The sequence below is a fragment of the Acomys minous genome (genome assembly GCF_964271855.1).
Source record: "Acomys minous genome assembly, chromosome: 5".
Lineage (NCBI taxonomy): Eukaryota > Metazoa > Chordata > Mammalia > Rodentia > Muridae > Acomys > Acomys minous.
In genome coordinates, this window is record NC_140494.1 from 28306208 (window position 1) to 28330405 (window position 24198).

At 43.9% G+C, this 24198-nt stretch overlaps 1 protein-coding gene across 4 annotated transcripts in view; it reads right to left on the bottom strand.

The window, feature by feature from the left end:
- The window catches only part of ODAD2 (outer dynein arm docking complex subunit 2), a 149863-nt gene that overhangs the window by 13363 nt on the left and 112302 nt on the right, over window positions 1-24198 (bottom strand). The window lies entirely within an intron of this gene.

A 24198-nucleotide genomic window follows, 5' to 3' on the forward strand; every position in this document is an offset into this window, starting at 1 on the left:
TTCAGAGGGTTAGTACATGATCGTTAGGATGTGAAGTATGGCAGCAGGCTTGCAGGCATGGTGCTGGAGCAGTAGCCGAGGGCTTACGTCCCGATCCACAGACAGGAGGCAGAAAGAGAGCTAACTGGGCTTGGAGTGATATACCTCCCTCAACAAGATCGCATCTCCTAATCCTTCCACAAACAGTGCCATCAACTCGGGACCACACATTTAAATATATGAGCCTGTGGAGGCCATTTGCACTTAAACCAGCACAGCTGATTAGTTTGTTTTCAATGTGTTTCTACAATGTGTGTGTATGTATGTATGTATGTATGCATATATGTATGTATGCATATGTATGTATATGTGTATGTATGCATGCATATGTATTTTTGTGTATGTATATATGTATGTATGTATGTATGTGTGTGTATGTATGTATGTATGACAAAAGATTATATTGTACCTCATAAATAATTACTTTTTGTCAATTAGTTTTCTAAAGTTCTAATAAATGGACTAGCTGGAAAGAAGAGAGACCAGTGAAAGTAAAGTGCCATCCAAGAGGCATCGAGAGGTCCCAAATGCCATGGACCTGGGGCATCAAGGATGCACAACAATTTAAGGGAAAACAAGGCCAACATTACTGCATCCTTGCAGAGGTTAAATAGCCTGGAAAGAGTCCCTGGAATCTGGATGTTTGAAAATGTTAGACAACATCAGCAGAGCAGTGTCTGAAGCTTTGAAGTTAATGCCAGCTCGTGGTTGGGCAAGGGCTTTTAGTTGGTGCCACTTATTTGTAGTAGATGTGGCAGGATAGCATGTTAGGAAATGAATGCCAAGGCAGGGCTGTGGCTGGCTCTGTGTAAAGACTGTGTGCAGCATGCACCAGGCCCCAGGTTAATCCCCGGCACCGAAGCCAACTAAGCAAACAATACCAAATATGCAGCAGCCAGGATTGGCCAGTGTCAGTGTCTCCAGTTTCAGGAGGGAAAACTGGGGTCCAGGGGCATAGAATGAAACTTGGGAAAAAATATTTATAAAGGTGGAGGCTGTGGGGCTGGAGAGATGGCTCAGCAGTTAAGAGCACTGTCTGCTCTTGCAGAGGTCCTGAATTCAATTCCCAGAAACCACATAGTAGCTCACACCCATCTATACTGGGATCTGATGCCTTCTTCTGGTGTGCAGGGGTACATGCAGATAGAACATTCATCTACATAAAATAAATCTTTAAAAAAAAAAAAAGAGGGAGGAGGCAGATGATCTCAGTGACTCAGCCACAGATGGGCCTGCAACTGAGGGACAGCAAGTTGAGGCATTTTCTGCCTGCTATAGATTTCCTTTCTTAAAAAGTATCAAAACCAAGCTCATGGGAATAATATCAACACAGGTAAAGCTTTACAACTGGGGATTTAACATGACAAGATATCATCCTAGTTCCTTACAAAACAATCACCTTATTTAAGGAATTTTTACAGCAAAGATATCTCCTTGTGTTTATGACACCTGCTTTGAGAATTCATAAGAATCTGATATGAAGCTGTAAATGGACATCTTAACAAGCTAGGAGAATCTGAAGGTCTCTTTCAAGGCGCACATGTCAAAGGGGTAACAACACCCACAAAAGTCTCTATGTGACAGTCTGGTTTTCAATGTGGCAGTTGCTTTATCCCAGAAATACGTTGGCATGTTATGGAAAGAAACTGAAAACCTGTTGGAGACCCTCCCCACGGGGGTAAAAGTGGGAGAGATTCTCTTCGGAAGAGAAGCAAAGCCAAGTAACTGAAAGGGAGGGAAAAAAAGGCTTTAGCTAAACCACTTTCCTCATCTTATTTGAATCTAATTTTAGTTTTCAGAAGCAGATTAATATGGAAAAAATAAAACAGGAAGCTGAGGACACAAGTTTCCTTCACTGGAGTCACAGCAATGGCTGCCTTTTCCTCCTAACTAGATGGAAGCTCATGATGGCAGACAAGCGACTGATGTCTCAGCCTATCACCATCGGTAAAAAGCCCTTCAGTCTTGGTTCCTTCCTGTTTCCCTTTGGTCTTCTTGTCTCTTTCTCTCCCTCTCTCCTTGCTTCCCTCCTCCCCACTTTACTTTTTTCTTCTCCTTCTCCTTATTTCTTCTAGTTCTTTGTGGTCTTGTTTGTCCTCTTCTTGTTCTTGTCTTTCCTCCTCCCCCTCTTCCCCCTCCTCCTCCCCCTCTTCCCCCTCCTCCCTTCTCCTCCTCCTTCTCCTTTTTCATCTTTTTTTTTCTCTGCCCATTAGTTACTCTTCTTTTCCTGAGATAAAATGCCACAGCTGAAAGCAACTTATGGAGATAAGTTTATTTTGGCTTACATTTCCAGGGGAAGAGTCCATAATGGCAGAAAAGGCATGGAAACAGGAACAGAGAGCTTTGAGATCAGAGCTCAACCTTATACAGGATACAGAGAGGGTGGGCTGGAATTGGGGGAACCCCTTACACTCTCAAGGCCAACCCTTGGTGACCCTTGGTCTCTGTCTTCTGGAAGAATCTTCACTTTTATACAAGGAGATTTTTCTGGAATCTCTTTCTCCCTATATACAAGTTCCTTCAGCTTGTGTAGTCCTCAACTGGGTGTGTGCACCTGCCCATGGCTCATTCTCTGCCCACAGGGCTGTTCAGTCTCCACATGCACCTCAAAACAATTGCCCAAACTACCACCCAGACCATTGTCCAAGCCCTTTCAGTCCCTTGTTTTGAGGGCCTCTGCTAGCCATCTGGAAGAACACATTCCTATTGAGTTGTAAATTCAGTAGGGAACAGGCTAAACCAGTACCTCTGCCAGTACACTCTGGATGCTACTGCTGGCACATCCTTCATGCACCTGGCCATGGGAGATGTTACCCTGCCTCAGTGATGAACTCCCTGGTAACGGCTTCATTTGCAATGCTTTCATTCAGCAAGGCCTCTGTGCTTCTGTGAACCCTCCTTGTGGGTTCAGAGGGAGAGAAGGAGAGAGAAAGAGAAAGAGAGAGAGAGAGAGAGAGAGAGAGAGAGAGAGAGAGAGAGAGAACACACACACACACACACACACACACACACACACACACACGCAAGCATGTGCGACCACAGCCAAGTTTAGCAGCATGCTAAGTACAAGTAGATGCCCAGCCTCTGCACCTCTAGCAAACTGTGAGGCAAGAAATGTTTAACAGCCACTCCTCAGGACCTTCCCTTCATTGTAACTAATAGTTATTTTTCAATATACTTGAATAATTTTTTTCCTGATACATAGCACTTTTTACATGTCATTCTTTTGCCTGGGCTCAATGACTCCTGATCTCTCTGGTTTGATATTTCTCACAGTTATTTGAACACATGGACATAAAAATCATTGTGTGTGCTCTCTTTTAAATACCTATACGTTATTCCGTGAGAATAATTCCAGGGCTGACCCTGCAGGGTTCTTTTTTGAGGGCCCTGATGCTGCTCCGCACTACTGCTCATCCTCTGTCTCCCAGCCTTGTCTGAATCACAGTTAGCCTCGGCTTCTCTCCCCAGATACAGCTATGGTTTCTAAAGAGACACAGCCATGCCACCTGACACTTCTTTTTCTAAATAATTGTGGTATATCTCCCAAATATTGTTTTTCCTTGTGCGTAGTGTTTTGTGTTTTTGTACAGAATAATGTACAGTTTGGTGAACAAATGATTGAGTAAAATAGTGGGCTTAGCTGTGACATTTTCATATGTGTATTTAAGGCACTTTGATCATACATATCTCTCCATTGTCTACAAGTACATACCATTGGTCCCCTTCTGATTTCTTAATAATTTCTTCTTTGCTTTTATGTCTTTTGAGAGCAACACGTAATATTTGTCCTCTACGTCCAGCTTGTTTCAGCTTAACATGAAGATCCCAGTACCCTCCATTTTCCTGCAAGTCACATGGCCTTTTCCCTTAATGACTCAATGATAGTCTGTTGTAAACATATGCCACCTTTTCTCTATCCGTTTGTTTGCTCAGGAGCTTCAAGGCTGATTCATTCTTGCTGCTGTGAGCAGCGTCACAGCAAGGGTGTGGCAGCCTGACTTCTTCAATGGCTTTGTTGCATAGCGTTGCCAAGATCACATAGAACCCATGCTGTTTTGGTGTGCAGCAGCAATGGAGATGGGTAAAGTATCAGCATATGTCATGAATTGCCAGAGTGCCTGTGCCTGCGTCTGGGACCCACACTTCCCCCTAAGGTTTGTTGCTATGCACATAGGTCCAAGGACTCAATGCAGGTTTGGCACGGTCCACGTGCAATGCAAACTTCCATCACCCCTCTTCCCTGGGGCAGGGTGGAGGTTACAGCTCTCATCCATCCAAGCCCAGCATCTCCGTTTCAGCACATCTGTTTACTCTGACAGAAGCAGAGGCCAAGAAGATCATCCTGGTGATCATTAAGAGAATAGGGGTAGAACTTGTTTTATAAATCGTTTCCCCAAGTCTAAGGGTGTGTGGAGAAAGCATCACATAGCATAGCTTCCCAACTTGGCAGCGGCAGGTGGAGTCAGTAAGGAATGCTTGACCTCAACCCAACAAATCTGCTTTCTGTCGGCTCTGCCACGCCTTTTGAAGGTTTCCGTCTACCACAAAACACTTACTAACGGAGAGCTTAGTTTACCCAGAATCCCAGCTACATGACATTTTTGAAGGTGACTTTGAGGCACATTCTCGCGCCCGGAGCAACGCTTTCTAAATTTACAGTCTGCGTACTTGCTGCCAGCTGCAACTGCCAAAGGTTTTTTAACATTGTGGCCAATTTGTGGTGTCCCTAAAACTCACCAGCAATTTTAAAACATTAGCACCTGGCAACCATCAGACATCCCAATGATCACTCATATTTATCACCTTACTTTTCCAAGGGATAAACGGACAGAAATCTAACTTCTCCAGCAGCATGTAAAATACAGACTTGAGAATAAAGAGTCCTGGAGAAACTCAGCTTCTTCTATTGCTGAAAAGTTCAAATAAACAGTTTTCAGTCTGTGGCTTATGTGGCTACACAGAAGAAAAGTGTTGTGAATTGCTTTCCCTCTTCAGATACTGTTTATTGCGTCTTTGCATTTGTAGAGCACTTAGATATTAGGCCTTACACCATGTGGTAGGGATTCAGATAGGGAAACAATTCAGCGCTTCAGGCAACAAATGCTTGTGGCATTTTGCTCACAGCAAGGGCTGAATTTGTTTCTGGGACTGCAGGAGCCACAGGAAAGAATTTCCTAGTTTACCAAGCTTACCAATGACATCAGTACAACAGAGCAGACAGACCAATCCTAGGAAGCCGTGGAGGAGCAAGGGAAGGGAATAAGCGCAGAAGCGACTGAGCCACAAAGGTAGACCAGAAAGCTGAACTGAGGACACTGGAGGCTCCATGTGTGATGAGGAGGTTGGGGGGGGGCATTCCAGGCCCAGGAAAGGCAGTGGTCAAAAGCCAGGTGGGGGGCCATTCCAACAACTAGTAGCGAATGCAAACATAGAGGCCAGCCAAAGCTGGGAACAATGCACAGCCCTGTGCCATTTCCCATCATGGACATGCCTGAGCTTATGCAAAAGCGTGTAGCGAATGATTGCCAAAACATGGTCCACGAATGTTAGCTTAAGTTCAGGATAAACCGTTAGTGTTTTTACCCAAAGACCCCCACATGTTGCTTTGCAACAGTCTGAACCTTGCTTTCCTTTGTACAGATTAGCACCATCAATCCAAACCCCTGACATCCAAAAATGTTCCCAAATCTGAACCTTTTTGGATTGTTGACATAACGTCATGGGTGGAAAATTCCACGATCTGGCCTCATGTAACAGCTCAGAAATGGTAGGTGGAATAAAAAAAAATTAAAGAAAATTACCTTCAGGTTATGTGCTAAATGCAGCGTAAGTGACTCTCATGTTTGCACTTGGGTCTCACCTCTAGGGTATATCATTTGTATTTGGCAGTATTCCAAAATGTTAAAAAAAAAACCCACCCTCAAATGCTTATACCAAAGCATTTGAGCTAGGGGACACCGCAGCTGAGCAGTACTCTGTGGTAGAGGGCTTACAGCATCACTTGGCTATGTGTTGGCATGAGTTCAAAGCCACTACAGGGGCTGTTATCCTTCAGCTTTTAGGACTGTCCATGGGGCTCATGGATATAGCACGTGTTCTATCCACAGGAAGAGACAAGTAGCAGGCACTGTTTCTCACTCTCTATTCACAGGAATCGAGCCACATGGTCAAATCACGACTCAATGAGAAGCATGGTCTTTGGTTGGTTGCACGTGCTGCCATAATAGAGGAGATGCATGTGTGGCTGTCTACCAGTCTGTACCATAAGGGAGGATGCAGAAGGAAGGGATAAGATGATGACAGTGGGGCAGGCAGGAGCCAGGTTACAGAAGGCTGTGCGCAAAGCAAAGAGAAAGGGCATGGCTGCAGCTGAGAGAGCGCTTGCCTTCCGCCCTGGCAGACACTGCTTCTCCGGCTCACTCCTGGGAGGCTGAGGCAGGTGGGTGGCCACAAGCCTGACATCGGTTGGGTTGTGTAGTTGGTTCCCAGTTTCACACCTGATTGACAGGTTGCTGAGCATCTGCCCACAGGGAAGGTTGCTCCAGGGAAGACAGACACAGCCATCATTTCCAGTGAGTCAGGATTTTATTACAGTCATGGCTTGAATGTGAAGCATGTAATGTCCACCCTCCGCTCCCCCCTCCCCGCCCCCCCCTACTCCCACTCCCAACAGGCTTAAATGCTTTTGGTTCCAGCTCCTGGAAAGTTCTGGTAACCTTACGAGGTGGGGCATAGCTGAAGGAAGTACACCACAAGGAACTCTCAGGAGTTCTTTTCTTATATCCCTCTCTCTGCCTCGTGTCTACCATCAGGTAAACAGCCGCCTTCCCACCTGCTCCTGCAATGCTCTATGCAAGTTCATGGAGTCCAGCCACCGTGTACCGAGCCCTCTAAACTCATAAGCAAGAATTAATATTTCCCCCTTTAAGTTGTTTTCTCAAGTACCTTGTCACAAAAAATACCCGACACAATTATTTTTACACCATTTACCAACTACTCAAATTCTACATGAAGGCATGTATCTGAATTGTATGGTTTCTGAAAAAAAAATGGCCAAAGCACTTAGATCGTCAGAGGGAGCCTCTCCATGCTTGTGGATGACAACCCGATTGCCCTGTGTTGGGCAGTTGTCTACTGTCAGCAACCTACGCTTTGCCCCAAGAGTGGTCATGGTTACCCAGGTCCCTACGTAGCACACCACTAACGGGGCTAGTGGTCCTGCACCATACAGGTGACAAAGGACAAAAGCATTCTGAAGGGAGACAGAGTATTTTCTTCGTTGTTTTCTCCTTGGGGATTCAAATTTTAAAGCTGGTTTGTAGAGACTAACAAAAATTTTCGCAATTTTTTGCTTTCTTTGATTCATAGGTGAACGTAATTGCGGCACATACTGAAAATCAGAGGAATACACAGGTCCACCAGGACAAGTGTTTGTGCTTCATCACCCTTGAAACATTTATTACATTTGGTGTGTGTGTGTGTGTGTGTGTGTGTGTGTGTGTGTGTGTGTGTGTGCTATAGAGCACACATATGGGGCTCAGAGGACAACTTGGGTAGTCAGTTGTCTCCTTCTACTGTGCGGAGCCTGGGGACTGAACTTTGGACATCAGGATTCCCAGCAAGCACTTCTACCTGCTGAGCTGTCTCACTGGCCTGCGTTCCATCACTCTTGAACCTGGCATATACGTGTTTCCACTGATGTTTGTGGACGTCAGAATTCATTGGCTTCCTCAGTGAAATCTTTGTCTAGCACCCATTCTTTTATATTTGTGCCCAAAGACCTTACAACAACCACAACAAAAAATCTTACGCCATAGCAATAGGCTGAGAATATAGAGTGGCTCCTCAGTATCCCACTAGGAGTTTTTTATTTTTTTTAAATAGTAAAACCTGACTGATCCCGAAGAAGGGGGAAATAAGGAGCTTTAGCTGGGACTGCTAATGCATGCATATTTCTGGTACGCTAAAGATCCCAAGGTGCTAATTCAGGCCCCGTTTACTTTTTGTATATAACAGGATGACTGTATTTGAGAGAAAACAGAAGCTATTTTCTCGCTTCTAAAAGCTGCTTATTCACGAGGACTGGAACGCCATCACTATTGGTAGTAAATCTTCCGTTCAGTATCTGTGACTAGCTTTTTATTTGAGAAAACTGTTTTGGGTCAGCCGAGGGCCAGAATAATGAGCTGGCCTCCTGCATCCGTGTACCGGAGTCCAGAAGCAGCCGAGCACTAAAGTGAAAGCTCTGCTCCCTGCTTCCTAATGTGAAAACAAACATTTGTGGGGCGTTCTGGAGATTTCCTAACAGAAAGGAACACAGTCCTCGCAAGCTCAAAGACGGATGCACTGTATAACCAGGTCACGAGGAGTGGTCACTATCGCTGTGGGGTTTAACAAAAGGGCCAGGCTGCGAGGAGGGCATGGCTGACATTCTTGAACTAGATGAGAACAGACATAAACTAGTGCGACAACTTGCTGGCATCCTGATTGGCTAGTGCAGTCTGCAGGGTGCTTCCCCCTGCCCCTTAAGGGTGTCTGTAAGCTTGCTCTCCTGCACCTCCTGCAATGGTTTTGACCACTCCCAGTGGTGTCTCACAGCGGGAAGTGATGCTTGCCTCAGAGTCGACTGAGATTTCATTTCCTTGGAATGGATCACTTATTTAAAACAACAAAAACCTGCCTGGTATAGCCACCGCTGATCAGCACTGATGGACATGTAGCTCAGCAGGATGCTGTCTGACACTCGCCAGCATTATCTTATGAAGGCCTGAGCTGGAGACCCAAACCTACTTAAATCTGCAGCATTGTGGACTAGAGTTTAGGTGTCTTTGGCCTCCCCAGACCATTTTTTATTATTTTCTCCTACTCATGATTAAAACTCTGCTGCACCTGGCATTCCCAACTCTGGTGACATGATGATGTTTTAAGGAAGAGAACAGCTCTCCAACACAAAATCATATTTTCATGGAATCTGATACTCTTGGGCCTGAATTTTATTTTTCCTTGGCTGGCAATGGTTCTAGAACAACCTTATTATGTGTAAGTAACCGCCTCTGAAAACACAACTGAGGAATGGAGATGGTGCGATCGGTTTTGGCTCCTCTGAACTCAGGAGAGAGAAAGTCCTACCTGAGACATGGTTTATGCAGTGCAACCAAAGCGGCTTGCTTTTGCAAAGCTTTCGTTCAGTTTCCTCTAAGCTAAATAGAAGTAAATGATGTGATGTATGCATCTCTGCTGTGGAGGTTTTAATGCAAACTGGTGGGTAGAATTTGTTCACATTTGCAGCGCTGGGAAGGAACCCAGGGCCATGCTGGACAAGTGTTCTAGAACTGCGGTACACCTCAGCCCCAGGTTTTATAGGAGTTAGCATCTCCAATAGCACTTTTAATCACCACTGTGTGGTACAAAGCTTCCTTAGCTTGGTGTTACTGACTGAAAATCTGCAGGGTTCAGCTGAGTTTGCTGCCAACATGGATGAATAAGGAAGAACACAACTAACTGTGAGTTTGGAATCCCCACACCAACACATTTATGGCACAAGTTTGTGCACATAATGAGGACTGAAACACATAGATTCTTTGAGGCACTGAAGGAGTGTCTTTTCTCCCAATTGAAGTTGAGGATATAATAGCCCTTCTCATACAATCACAAAGAGCCAGAGGTCAAGGAGGAGGGCATAAGAGAGGCAGAAAAGAGAAGGAAGAAAAGGAAGGGGCAGTTGCTATCACAGTCTAAGCTAGAAGAGTCTCACTACAAATTACAATTACCTTTCGTATTTTATAATTTATTCTAAATTAACTGATGAACCTTGCCACATAAAAGAGTTCTTAAAAGCATAAATTAATGAAACCAGCCAAAGCTGCTAGCAAGAATGTGTCATCTTAACAACAACAACAACAAAAAAAGGTAGAACATGCTAGAAGTAAAATATTAGGCAAATTTCTATCTGTGCAACAACTTCATGAAAACTCTACAACACCCTAGCTAATGCATGATGGAAGGCAGCAATGTCTGCCTATCTGAGAATCTCTCTCCATTGTGATAAGGGATTCAGAGCCATGGACTGCACATTCCAGTCTGTACCCGAGCCTTTGCTGATCAGGGGGAACGGCCTTTATGTCTGGCAAGTACTGGTTGGTGGTGGTTTTATGTTTGTTTGGTTGGTTTAGTTTTGGTTTTTCGAGACAGGGTTTCTCTGTGTAGCCTTGATTGTCCTAGACTCACTTTGTAGACCAGGCTGGCCTCAAACTCACAGCGATCCACCTGCCTCTGCCTCCTGAGTGCTGGGGTTAAAGGCGTGCACGACCATGGCCCGGCAGCGGATAGTGTTTTGTAAGCATCACTCATTTCTTTTCCATGGTTGATTGGACAAGAAGTGGATACTTTACCTAAACTGGACCAATCAGAGTCTTTCTTCTGAGACTTTCGAGCTGTTATTAGAAACAATATGTAGCCACTTTGGGTGACTGTGTAAACTCAGGAGAAGCATTGGACAACTAGAGAAAGCAAGGCTATCAGCAGAAAAATAACAAAATGGGCCAGATAAGAAAGAGGAGGGGGGTGGGAGGGAGGGAGGAATGAGAGGATACAAGGGATGGGATAACCATTGAGATGTAATATGAATGAATTAATAAAATAAAATAAAATAAGAAAGAGGAGGGGGACAGGTAGAAAAAGATGCTAGAAACCTTTTGCGCACCTGCCCCAGTGCCTTCTCCGGGCTGGCTCTGCAGCTTCCTGGCCCACGAGAATTCGCCTTGATCCCCAAGCTTCTCCAAGTCATTTGTATTGCTTGCAGTATGGCTCTTGCTTTGTGGAAGTGAAACTTTGAATTGCACCTCTAATACTTTTTTCTTTCTTTTTGGTTCATTTCTCTGCTTTGATACATCTTTGGGGTTCGGGTGAGGAATGTGCCTGCATGCCACAGCCTGAGTATGGCAGCCAGGAACTGAACTCATGTCATTGGGCTTGGTGGCAAGAGCCTTAACCAGGTGAGCCATCTCAAAGGCCCTCAGTTTTGTTTCTGAGACAGGGACAAGCTATATAGCCTTAGCTGGCTCGAAACTCATTATACAAGACAAGGCTGGCCCTGAGCATGGAGCGTGCCTCTTGCTCTGTCTTCTGTGTACTGACTTTGTAGTATGTGTCACTGCACTCAACTACAGTTCTCAGTTTCTAAAGTGGGGGCAGTGCCTGTGTCATGAGGTTGGTAGAGATCAACGAGATGAGGAATGAAGCACTTAGACCAGAGGCAAATCTCAGTTTTTGATTGCAATTGATCGATTGCTATTATTTCAAAATAATAGATTATTCTGAAATATACACTTTAGCATAGAGATGTCAACCATTAAGCATTTGGTTGTCAAAGAAAGTATCAAATTCCCTCATTATTAAGCCTAATAGTCTAAGGCTTTCTAATTATTTTTCACATGAATAATTTGTGACTCCAAGTTCTTTCTTAAAAACATACGTAGACTTGGCAGCAGCCATGAACACTGTGGTTAGGTCCCTCTGTGCAGCAGAAACTGTGTTTAAGTGACTTGTGAGTGGAGAAGGCTTTCTTTTCTATCCCAGGCTTGGGCTGAAGTGGGGATGAAGACTGCTCAAGTTTGTCTCTTGGTGACTCTAGCACTTTCTAGAATTGAAAGAGGCACAACTAGTGTTCATCTTTTCACCCATCTACACCATTAGTAGGTGTTGTTATAGGCTCACCCGTCTACACTGTTAGTTGGTGTTGTTATAGGCTCACCCGTCTACACTGTTAGTGGGTGTTGTTACAGGCTTACCCATCTACACTGTTAGTGGGTGTTGTTAAAGGCTCACCCGTCTACACTGTTAGTTGGTGTTGTTACAGGCTCACCCATCTACACTGTTAGTGGGTACTGTTACAGAGGACCCGGGGAAGGGGGTCTGCAGCTTTCTCTCTGTTGAGCCAATCACACAGAAAGGCCTCCGTTGCTCTACTCGCATGTAAGAAAAGGCACTTCTGTGAGCAAAGCCTCAGTGCCTCTGGGTCCCTTCCTGCCTGTTTCCCCAGCACTGAAGTCTTCCCTGCTAGAGGGAAGAGGGCATCTCATCCTAGCTAAGGATGCCCAAGAGGTTCATGGCTCACAGACCCTGCCTCAAGGTTAGGAAAGCAGTTGCTAAAAGAACTCTATCTCCCTGGCTGGATGATACTTTTAGATGATGCAACTACCTCAGGAGTCACTGCAGAACACTCATTGGCTCACCTGCTCAGACTTGGGGATTCACATCTCCCCAGGAAAATCACAAAAACTCAGGACTGTTTAGGCCACCCTAGTCTCATGTAGTGGTAGGACATCAATCTCCTGTGTGGATCTACTTCCTTCTCTCTCAGCCCCTAGACACCTGCAGGATCTATTCTGGGAAAACACAAGAGGATTGTATCCCGGCTGTGATTTAGTAGTTTCTCAGGATGCTGGCACATAATCCTGATTCCTCACTGTGACCTTGAAGTCCCCTTTGTAACCAGGCCCATGTCTATTCCCTCATTCACCCATTTAGCCTCAAATACTATTGATAGGGGCACAATAATAAGGTGTGGTGATGAGGCTCAATGATGGATACAGTGATGGGGCAGGGCATCTTCAACATCACAAAAGCACATTTATACTTCACAAATCAGGAAGGACTCTGCATGTAACCACACACACATGCACACACGTGCACACACACGCACACAGGCACATGCATACATACACATGCGTGGGCATGCACGCGTGCACACACACATACATGCACAGCCCACATGTTCAGGAACTGATGGTTTCTCTAATACTAGTTGCTTTGGAAGATAAGACAAGAGGGTGGAAGATTGAGTTTGGTTTTAGCAAGCAGAGCATGATTCTTGTTTTTTTTTTTTAAACCCAAGTAAATAAATAAATGAACAGAGGGAAGGAGGAAGGAAAATTGTAAGAGAACTGTTCTGCTCATCACACAAGCCAAAACCAAGGACAGCAACTTTAACCCATTTTTTATTCAGACAGACAGCAAAGAGGAAACCAGAGTGAAATCTATCTGAAAGTTATTTCACAATTCAGTCTTATCTTTCTTGCCAGATAGTTATCAACAAGATGCGAGTTCAGTTAGATGTCAACTCTGGGTGTCATATACCTTGTTTTTTGAGTCTCTCACTATTTCGAGTCTCCATAGAAGCTGGGTCTCACAGTTGGTAAAGCTGGCTAGCTAGTGAGCTCCAGGCTTCTCCCTGATGCAAGCATGCATCACTATGCCCAGGATATATTTTCATGAGCGTCATGGATTAAACTAAGGTCTCTTGTTTGCGCAGCCGACACTGTACTGACAGAACTCCCACGTTGCTATGCAGTTACCCCTGACAACAAATGGCAGTGTGTATTTTTCTATGGCTTCAGTAAAGTTATAGCCAGAATCTTGGAATATAGTGAAGTAGAATTTTCACTCTCACAAAGAAATTGCTGTCGCATTCAAAAGATTAGTCTGTCAATCAGGAAACTGAAGAACATGTAAAATTGTGTATGATAAAAATGCCTACAGGGACCAGGGATGTAGTTCAGTGGGAAATCGCTTGACTAACATGTTCCTGGGATTAATTACCAACATCTAGAAAGGGTAGATGAATGGAAGGAATAAAGGAAGGAAGGAAGGAAGGAAGGAAAGAAAGAAAAGAAGAAAAGAAAAGGAAGGCCACAGATTGTGTTTAGGCAGATTAACATAAAGTACTTGTCCCCAAAGTAATTATCAATCATGAGGTCTTTAAATTTAAATAATAATGAGAGGAAAAATCAAGTCAGTTAATTAAAATTCTGAAAGAGTGATGCTATTTATCTAAGTTCTAATTTGAGTTCTCATTTGGCATGAAATAAGAATAAAAAAATCACTTAAAATAATTTACTAAAACTAATTCTGCACATACCTCTTGACCACAGCTCTGCTTCTGGGTGTCTGCCCAGCTCTTGTTGGTCATCATATCTGCCAAAGGCATGCCAGATTGTTTTTGGCAGCACTCTTACCTACTCCCACTCTTGTGGTATGCACAGCAGTCTACAAAAGTTATCCACTAGCAAGTTTCTCAGAATGGCAAATTTATAAGCAGGGAGTGTGGTTATGCCTAAGGTAACACATTATATATTCTCTAGATTAGAGTAGTGAATGGTATCTAAGGTAGAGGAGAAAATCTTTTGGATCAAATTAGAAACCAGTGCCATAGACAAAAATAAACAAATAAATAGATTGAAGCAACTCACTATCACATCCAAAGTGTTAGAATAAAATGGAAACCACCTATCAACATATTGCTCTGTGCATGAAAATTCCAAGAACTAGAAAAAGACCACCCGAACCACTGATGTATAAGCCATTCCAGGAATCCATATAAATACATAGTCTGAATCCATTTGCAGTCAATGCTGTAGTGGAGAAAAGAGCAGCTGTCTGGCACTTGTTCCTACTGAGAGGTAGCTGGTGAACTTGGCATTGAAAATTAACATTTTAAAAGATCAGTACTTAAGGAGACCAGCAGTCTACTTGTGCACTAGCTCATCAAACTCTAGGTGATTGGAACACAATGATATTTTTGTGAGATGTGAAGAAACATGTCAGTAATGCCAGAAAAAGAGAGTTTCCTTTACTGAACCAGAGACTTATGGGTGCCTTGGGATGATAATATGGAATATTCAAGGAATTATTAGAAAAGCCAGTGATCTCACATTCTGTTTTTAAACTAGGATTTTCAAAAATAGCAAATATGGAAAGGGTATGGAAGCTAGTTTGGTGGTACGTATACAAGCCAGCTTTCAAATGTATCAAGTCGGTTTTGCAGGAAAAATTGCTATGTGTGAATCTGGATGTCTGATGGGCAGCCGTGACAAGCATATGCACTGCAGGCTCTACAGCTGTGTTAAGGCACAGGCTCTCTTGGATCTAGTGCTGCTCAGACTTAGGCTACATGTGACCCTGCTGGGAACCCCATAGACATAGAGATTTTAATCTAGCAGGTGAGTAGGGTTGAAATTCTACACATTTAGCAAGCACCCAGGTCAGGTTGTTGCACTCTGTCTGGTACCCCATGATGAACAGAAAGTCTGTGGCAATCTCAGGAGCCGGCAGAGGCCCGATGCAAGGAGAACCCAGGCCAGCTGCCACCAAGCCACAGTGTCCACTTAGTCTAAACATACACTGTGCTTCCCTGTTGGCAGGGTAACAGGTCAGGATGCTGTAGAAGACCACTAAGTACAGTACATCTGCATCCTTTCCGGTCCTTCCAAGGGGACCAGGGTGAGTTAGACTGACAGGGGATGCAGCACCATGGTGCAGGCCCCGTGTGTTCCTATTTTCAAAGCATGCAGCTTCTTTGCATTTTTAAGTAACATGCCCTCCTTATTTTGTTTACATTTGATGAGGAACGAATATAGTAGCCCAAAATGATTGTCTGTACACCCAAGGATACTAAAAAGCCAAGTTCTCCAACTTCCTGCCTACCCTAAGTCTAAACGAAGGAGCTGGTTCGTGTGTCTGGGACGCCACACACTAGAGCATTTTAAGTGCACAGCCGACTCTGTGTGAGTTCAGCCTCTTGGTCAGGTGATTTATCACGCTCTGGGCTTCTCTAACTCCTTCCTTGGATGCTTCTGTTTTCCTGTGGTCGGTGGGGTGACTTATAGAGAGTCTGGCCTAATTCTCCCAACACTGACATTCCTGCAGGTTAGTGAGAAATCTGCGTGCACTTTTTTAAAAAAGCAAGCTCCATATTGTTTCCAGGCAAATAAGGCTGTGGGCTACACTGTGGGAAACACCGACATAGTGAGCTGCAAACACAATCTACATGTAATTGTGGACACTGTTCTAATTATATTAGAAATATTACGTGTGTGGTCAATCCTAACAAGTTACATGGGTTTAAAAATGGATGCTATTACTCGTGGTATGCTAAGAGACACCTAGGGTGGTTTGTATACCAAGGTTTCCAGTTTGAACTTAGATTTTCAATTTTATTTCCTTGATTTGATTAAGAATTTTCTTTTTTCCTACTGCAGCCAGAGTCTGTGTTAATGTCTGTGGCCTGTGTTACCACCAAAGACCATGTGGATGTCCATGGGCTGTGCTGCCACCAGGGGCCATGTGGCTGTTTTGGGACTATGTTGCCACTGAGGCTATGAAGGCATCTGCAGCTCATACTGTGGCAGAGGGCCATGCTGGTGACACTGGAGACCATGTTGAGGTCCATGGGACTTGCTAATGTTTAAAGCCATATGAAAGTCCATGATCTGTGCTCCCACTCATGATAAGGGTCAAGGAAGGTCCTTTTGCTGTGGTGTTGATGACTGTTGACTCACAGTTGAGGAAGAGGGGCATAGAAGGCCAATATGACAACCCTTACCCGCACCCTACCTCACCCCCAAAAAAGCCTGGACAGAAAGACAGAAAGCCATTGAGGAGAGCTCTGCTGCTGGTGGGGTGTGGGAAGGAGAAGGACTCAGCTTTCTTTAAGGGGTTGATCACCAGGAGTTCCACCATGCTCCAGTGAGGATATGGGCAACACAAATTGCGATCTCTTTTTCTGGTTCTTGTTTGTGGGGGGAGGTCATAAATGTGGGAAGTGGACCTGCGAGGGCTGGAAAGTGAATGTCATCAGGAGTCATGATGTGACAGTCCCAAATAATAATCTTATGAAAAGAAAAAAATTCCTTTTTATAATATATAGTTCATGCATTTATGGTGGCTGAAAGTGTGGGCCCTTGGTAAGAGGTGTTTGTGAAAGTTAGAAACAACTATAAAACCTCTTTGCACCTCACGGAATATCCTCCAAAACGGACTACATACTTAGACGCAAAGTAAGCCTCAACAGATACAAGAACATTAAAATAACACCCTACCACCTAGCCTACCACCATGAACTAATGCTGCATTAAGGCAGAAACACTCTGCTTGAGGTCAGCCTGGTCTATAGAGACTTCATCTATAAATAAATAACAAAAACAAACAAGAAATAAATACATAGAGTGGAAAGTGATCCACTAGCAGATCCTCACATACATGTGTGTGTGCCACACATCTACAGACACATGCTTAGAGAGAGAGAGACACACAGAGAGACAGAGACACAGAAAGAACTCCTCATGCCTATAAGTATATGGACGAATATGAAAATAATTAAGCTGAGTAGAAGCCAGACAAATAAGACATACCAAGAACATTCTGTTTGGATCCAGCAGGAGGAGAACAGGATCACCAAGGGGCGCCAGGAAACACTGGGGTCATCTCTTGGATTGTTGAAAATTTTATACATATGTGTGTGTGTGTGTGAGAGAGTGTGAGTATGTACATGTGTGTGAGTGTGTGAGTGCATGTGTGTGAGTGTAAGTGTGTATGTGTATGTATGTGAGTATGTGTGCATGTGCATGTATGTTTGCACATTTGTGAAAATGTACACGCACATGTGTGTGTGTGAACTTATAAGGGTGTACACCTTAAACTTATGAATGCAACTGGCAACTATCTTTCAACTATGCTATAAAGGTCTTAAGGTTAAAAGGTGAAATAAGAAAAACATCTGATGCAAACACAGTGTTAAATGTGAATATAATCTTGCTGACCCCTCCCTGAAGTAATCGAAGAGAAAATACAAATGAAAAGAAGACACATTGATCAGAGAAAAGTCTCTATGTGGAGTGTATCCAATGAACCTGTCACTTCTACACTATGGGACAATCCTGACTTTCTGGAATATCTGCAACATGGGGAAATTGTTCGAAATGACAATGCTTAATGAAGAATTTTGATGGGCAGGAAACGCACTTAGAGTAAAGGTTACACTGGTAGGCGCTGCAGGTCCCTCCATGAGCTTTGTCACTTGGCTCACAAACACAGGTGTCACTTTTCTCTCCTCATGCTCGGCTTCAGAACTATGGGGTGGATGCTGGATTCTTTCCGCTGGCTGCCTGGCTGCGACATGAGTGGGGGCCAGGAGGTAGCCACGACAACCCTTTTTACTCTGTCCAAGTTGAATTGCTCCCAACGTCTTCTGCCAATGTGTGGCATACTTCTGATTGTATTTTCTGAAGTTTTTTTTTCAATTTCCTGCCTTTTCCAATGTTACCCGGCAGCTTTTTGCTTGCCTGGTACAGACATTTAGGAAAACAAATGCCTCGTCACCATGGGAAAAGCTCAATGCCTTCCATGGATGCTCCTCGCCTTCAGCTCGCTCCCTTTTCTGCCTTGGTGAAGGGCTGGTGCTGTTTATTTCCCCTGCAGTTTCTTCTCTCCTTGTGTTGTTTGCTCTGGATGAAACGGCTCCAATCAGCAAGTGACTCTGGTGTACCTGACTTCTCATATTTTCAATCCAGTGTCCAACAACACGTCTGCACGTACAGCCGTGAGGTTTCGGAATGACACAAGGCCCCCAAATCACAGAGGATCCAGCTGAGTTATTCTCACCCCATTATATGGAAAGCAGGAGAGTGATTTGTAGATTTTAAAAGAGGGTCTGTCTGGGGGGAAGAAGCCTCAGACACAGGATTATTTTTCAGCATAAATGAATTAGGAAATCCTTGTTGACCTCTTAGCTGACTTTAAACAACAAACCACCTGAATCCACTTTTCCTTTGGTCCTGAAGCTGCTGGGTCACCTGCTAACATGTTAAGTTTTATTTGACAGATCATCTTCTTAGTTTATGGGTCCCCAAGGTGAGACCGAAAACATGCCCCATGCTTCTCTAAACTGTGTGGTAAAAATGCTGAGTCTGCCGCTGTGTCTTCATGAAGCATCACCCTCCTACTCTGCAGACTTACACCATCCCACAAGGCACTGCCAGTCACTCACGGTGCCCTTCAGATGTGGCTGGTTGGCACCAAGAGGCACTGTGTGGCACATGCTAAATTCTGAAGACTTGGTTCAAAAAGAAGGAATGTCATATTTTATAGTTTTATATTGATTGTGCACTTAAAACTATTTTGGATAAACTGGACTGAAATTCGTCACTACAACCAACTTTACCCACTTTAATCTTTCCTTCAACTGTGACTCACAGAAAAATTACTGTTGTATGTAAGGGTAATGTGACTTTTTTGTTTGGTTTTGGCTTTTGAGATGGGGGTGTTGAGATGGGGGCTTTTGAGATGGGACTACAGGCATGTGCCGCCATGCTGGGCATGGCATCCCATGTGTACTAGATAATCTTGCTTTTCAAACAATATCTACCCTGAGCCCATGAAGGAGCAAACTCTCGTCCCTGCCCCTGGAGCTGCACTTTCACACGTCAGTGTGAGGCAGACATGTGGCATGATGCCAGGCAAAAGTAGTGGAGAAACCTGCTGGAACACAGGAACTGACCCTACCATAAATTCCTGCTGATGACTAGGATGACACGCTAACTCTGAGGACCGTGACAGACCTTGCTGATATTTGCTCCTTGCCAGCGACAGCGGGAATGTTCACCAGTCTGAGGCCTTTGGCGGAGCAGGACAGCAGCAATTACAATGAAACGGTCAGGAAGGGGGCTCGGTCGGTTGGTGGACTAGTGCACAGCATTTGCCTAGCGTATGTCAGGCTCTGCTGCTTTGCTCCCCAGCCCCACCAAAACAAAACAGAACAGGAAAACAGCCAGGATTTTATCGCAAGAGTAAGTGAAGCTTATGTGAGTGGTTCTTAACTTGTGGGTGGTGAGCCTCTATCTCAAAAAACATTTATTTTACCATTGATAAAAGTAGCAAAATTACAGTTATGAAGTAGCAACTAAGGCAGTTTTATGGTTGGTGGGGGAGGTGTCACCACAACATGGAGAGCTGTGTTAAAGGGTCACAGCATCAGGAAGGTTGAGAACCACTAAGCTAAAGTTAAAAAAAAAAAAGTCAACTACTATGTGTCTAATGTGACGTAGTTACTGCAGGGAACGGGAACACTTAACTACATCAGCATCTTATTATTGCTTTATTCATCTATTGGGATTTTCTTTATTAGCACGAGGTCTGAATTAATTCAGGAGGCTTTCCCACGTCAAAGGAACGACTAAACTCTTTACCAGCTCCCATGGCACTGCACCCACAGGCTTTAAATGCAAGTAGAGAAGCAGACCACATCCTTCCCCCAAGGCCGGTAGGGCCTGATCCTCTGGCCAGGGTGGGAGAGAAAAAAAAGGCTGTGTGAGCTGCACAGGCTTACATCTGATACCTCTCATGGTAAGACCAGCCTTTTCTCATTTGATGTATTTGTTTGTATGGTGTATGTATATGCTCTTATAGGTCTATATAAATGTACATTTGGGTCCGTGTGTGTGTGTGTGTGTGTGTGTGTGTGTGTGTGTGTGTGTGTGTGTGTGCACATGGATGCCAAGGCCAATGTCACGTGTCTCTCTTCTTGACTCTCCACATTAGTATTGAGGCAGGGTCTCTTCCTGAATCCTGAGCTCACTGATTTGAATAGGATGGCTGACCGACCAATCAGCTAGTCCAGGGGTCAGCTTATTTCAGCCTATAGACTGCTTATAGACTTGTGCTTGTAGACTTCTGCCTATAGACTGCTTATAGACTTGTGCTTGTAGACTTCTGCCTATAGACTGCTTATAGACTATAGACTGCTTATAGACTTGTGCTTGTAGACTTCTGCCTATAGACTGCTTATAGACTTGCACCACCACACCCAGCTTCTACATGGTGCTGTGGATTGTGTCAGGTCCTATCACTTGCTTGGCAGGTACCTACCCAACTGAGCCATCTCCCCCGACCCTTTGCTACTATATAAGATGGATTTATTGTTCTGCCCCCAATCCCGCTCTCTTTGGTTATCCTTTGGAAAAATTACAGGTAGTTAGAAACACAAATACGAGACTTCTAGAAAGATTCTCTATGAATTCTAAAAACTACCCAGGAAATGCTCCAAGCCATGCCCAGCATGCATCTTCACTTTCTCTTTGCTGCCTGTCTCGGCTGGCTTCTCTCTTCTGTCCTAACACACCTGCAGTGTGTGGGTCACTGAGCACAGGGCCAGGACTCCTGCTTAGATCATCAGGTCACCGACTGTCACGATCTGATTTGCATCAGAAGGCATCTTTGAGAGCTGTGTCCCTGCGCACCATTGTGTCAATGGGCCACAACACATAAACTTTACAAAACCTGGAAACGTTTTGAGCTATACACCAGACATTTTATAAGGCTACCTACTTGCTTCAGTTTTTTAAACTTAAAACATTCTAGTCAGTGCAAGTTTTGCTCAGTTGCAGAACACATAATTTAAAGCCAGGCATTTCTTCTTTCCAAAGTGTGAATGCAGTCATATAAAAGGGACAGCACTTATGTCACCCTGCAGCAACTTGAAGTTAATATGCTGATTTTTAAAAATAATTTACTTTTTAAAAATATTGGTTAAAAGCTACTTTTTATGCCAGATTAAAAAAAATGTTGCTTGAAGAAGCACATACATCTAACTTATGTGCTATAAACATATTTATAATGGAAAGACTGGCACATTTAAATGGAAATTGGGTTCAATGTCAGAAACATTAACATCCCATTTTTAACCATAGTGAGTTTGAAGGATAAATTAAAATAGCTGACTGCAGATTACCCACTGGCATTTTAAAGCATCATTCTGCTTAAGATGTTCCATGCTGACGGAAGCATCCAGATCTGACAAGATGACTAACTGGAGATTTCTCATTCTTGTCTAAAATAGCATCTTTGGGTTTACATTTCCACTGTAAATGCATCCGGCTGATAGAGGCTCAGAATTAATGTAGCAAACAATAAAATTACATTATGCGGGAAGAGTCTGGAACTCATAGGCACAGGAGACAACTTCCTGAACAGAACACCAACAGCCCAGGCCTTAACATCAACAATTAATAAATGGGACCTCATGAGGCTGAGAAGCTTCTGTAAGGCTGGTGACACTGTCAAGAGAACAAAGCGACAGCCTACAGACTGGGAAAAGATCATCACCGACTCTTCATCTGACAAAGGTCTAATATCCAAAATATATAAAGAACTTAAGAAATTAAACACCACCAAACCAAATAACCCAATAGAGAAATGGGGCGCAGAGCTAAACAGAGAATTCTCAACAGAGGAATATCAAATGGCTGAGAAACACTTAAAGAAATGCTCGACCTCCTTAGTCATCAGAGAAATGCAAATCAAAACGACACTGAGATTCCATCTTACACCCATCAGAATGGCTAAGATCAATAACTCAACTGACACCTCATGCTGGCGAGGGTGTGGAGAAAGAGGAACACTCCTGCATTGCTGGTGGGAATGCAAACTAGTACAACCACTTTGGAAAGCTATCTGGTGCTTTCTCAGAAAAATGGGAATAGGGCTTCCTCAAGACCCAGCTATTCCACTCCTTGGAATATACCCAGAGGATGTACTACCACACAACAGGGACATATGCTCAACCATGTTCATAGCTGCCTTATTCATAATAGCCAGAACTTGGAAACAACCTACGTGTCCCTCAACAGAAGAATGGATAAAGAAACTGTGGTACATTTACACTATGGAATACTACTCAGCTATTAAAAACAAGGAATTTCCAAAATTTGTGGACAAATGGATTGAACTAGAAATTGTCATAATGAGTGAGTTCACACAGAAGCAAAAAGAGCTAAATGGTATATACTCACTTATATCGAGACACTAGCCCAAGGTGTACGTCCCCATGAAAAACTGTACCTACCAGAATAATGGGTAAGAGGGGAGGACATCCTATTGAAACTTTAGGTGTGAGAAGCCTGGGAGAAAGAGGAAATGGAAGGATCCAGTGGGTCCTGGAAAACTACAGGCGAGTCTGGGCCCTGGGGTCCTCCGCAAACTGTGGCAACAGCCAAGGAAAAAATAGGCAGTAAAAACCTTGAACCCCTACCCGGACTAGCCGATGGACATTCTCCACTGTTGAGTGGAGAAGAAGATCTAACTCTCACACAAACTCTGGTGCCCCATATTTGATCATGTCCCTTGGATGGAGATGCCTGGTGGCACTCAGAGGAAAGATAATAGGTCACCAAGGAGAGACTTGATACCGTATGAGCATATTCAGGGGGAGGAGATCCCCCTCAGACACAGACATAGGGGAGGGGAGTAGGGGGGGGAAGTGGGAGGAAGAGAGGGATGGGAGGATACATGGGATGGGCTAACAACTGAGATGTAATATGTATAAATTAATAAAAATGTATTTAAAAAAATTACATTATGCAAGGGAACAAATTATAAAAAGAACATTTTTATTGTTTTTTTTCCCTGATGTAGGTAAATGTACTCTAAGAGATTTTTTTGTTTTATTTTTTGCTTTTTTTGTTTTTGGTTTTTTTGGGGGGGGTTTTTTGGGGGGGGAGGTGCTTGTTCTATATTATGGGTCAGGGTCTCACCACTTTGTCCAAGTGATTAACCCCAAATTTGTGATTTTCCTGCCTCAGCCTCTGAAGTGTTGGGTTTAGACGCATGTCACATACCCAGTGTCCTGAGTGCTTTTGTATTGATCACCATCAAAATGTTGTTGGTGGACCAAATACATAGGTATATTTCAAGTCTGTGTGAGAAGTCTCTCATTAGGGTATCACAGCTGTCGCGTGTTGGTCGGGAGCTGTCCTAGCCATCTCTCTTGCTGTTTATAGATGGCAATGAGTGCATCTGTCATATGTCATTTATGTGCTAGGTGAACACTGTGTCACAGAGGGTTACTGGGTGCTTATCAATGCTCATGGGATATAAATTGTTTAATGCAACTTAAATTCAGGGATTATTATTTTACTAAGAGCCCATACGGCTCTGATTAAGAAAATTCCATGCCTATACATTTTTATAATACAAACCATGACAATGGTGGAGCCGTGACCTGACAGTTTTGTGTACCCAAATGTCCCTTAGTAAAAAGTTGTATTATGGAGGTGGCATAGACAAGAGCATGCTCTCCTTGTTGGTGTGTGTGTGTGTGTGTGTGTGTGTGTGTGTGTGTGTGTGGCCAAAGGTGGACATTCATGGAGGCCAAAAGTCAACATTTCAGGTGGACTGATGTTCATGGACCTCCCAGGATCCTCCTTCCTGTCTCTACACTCCAACTGCCCCGCCCCCCAATCAAAGTACCACAATATGGGTTCCTGGGGTCCAAACACAGGCCTTCAGGCTTGAGCATCTTACAGCCACTGAGCCCCCTTTCCTAGA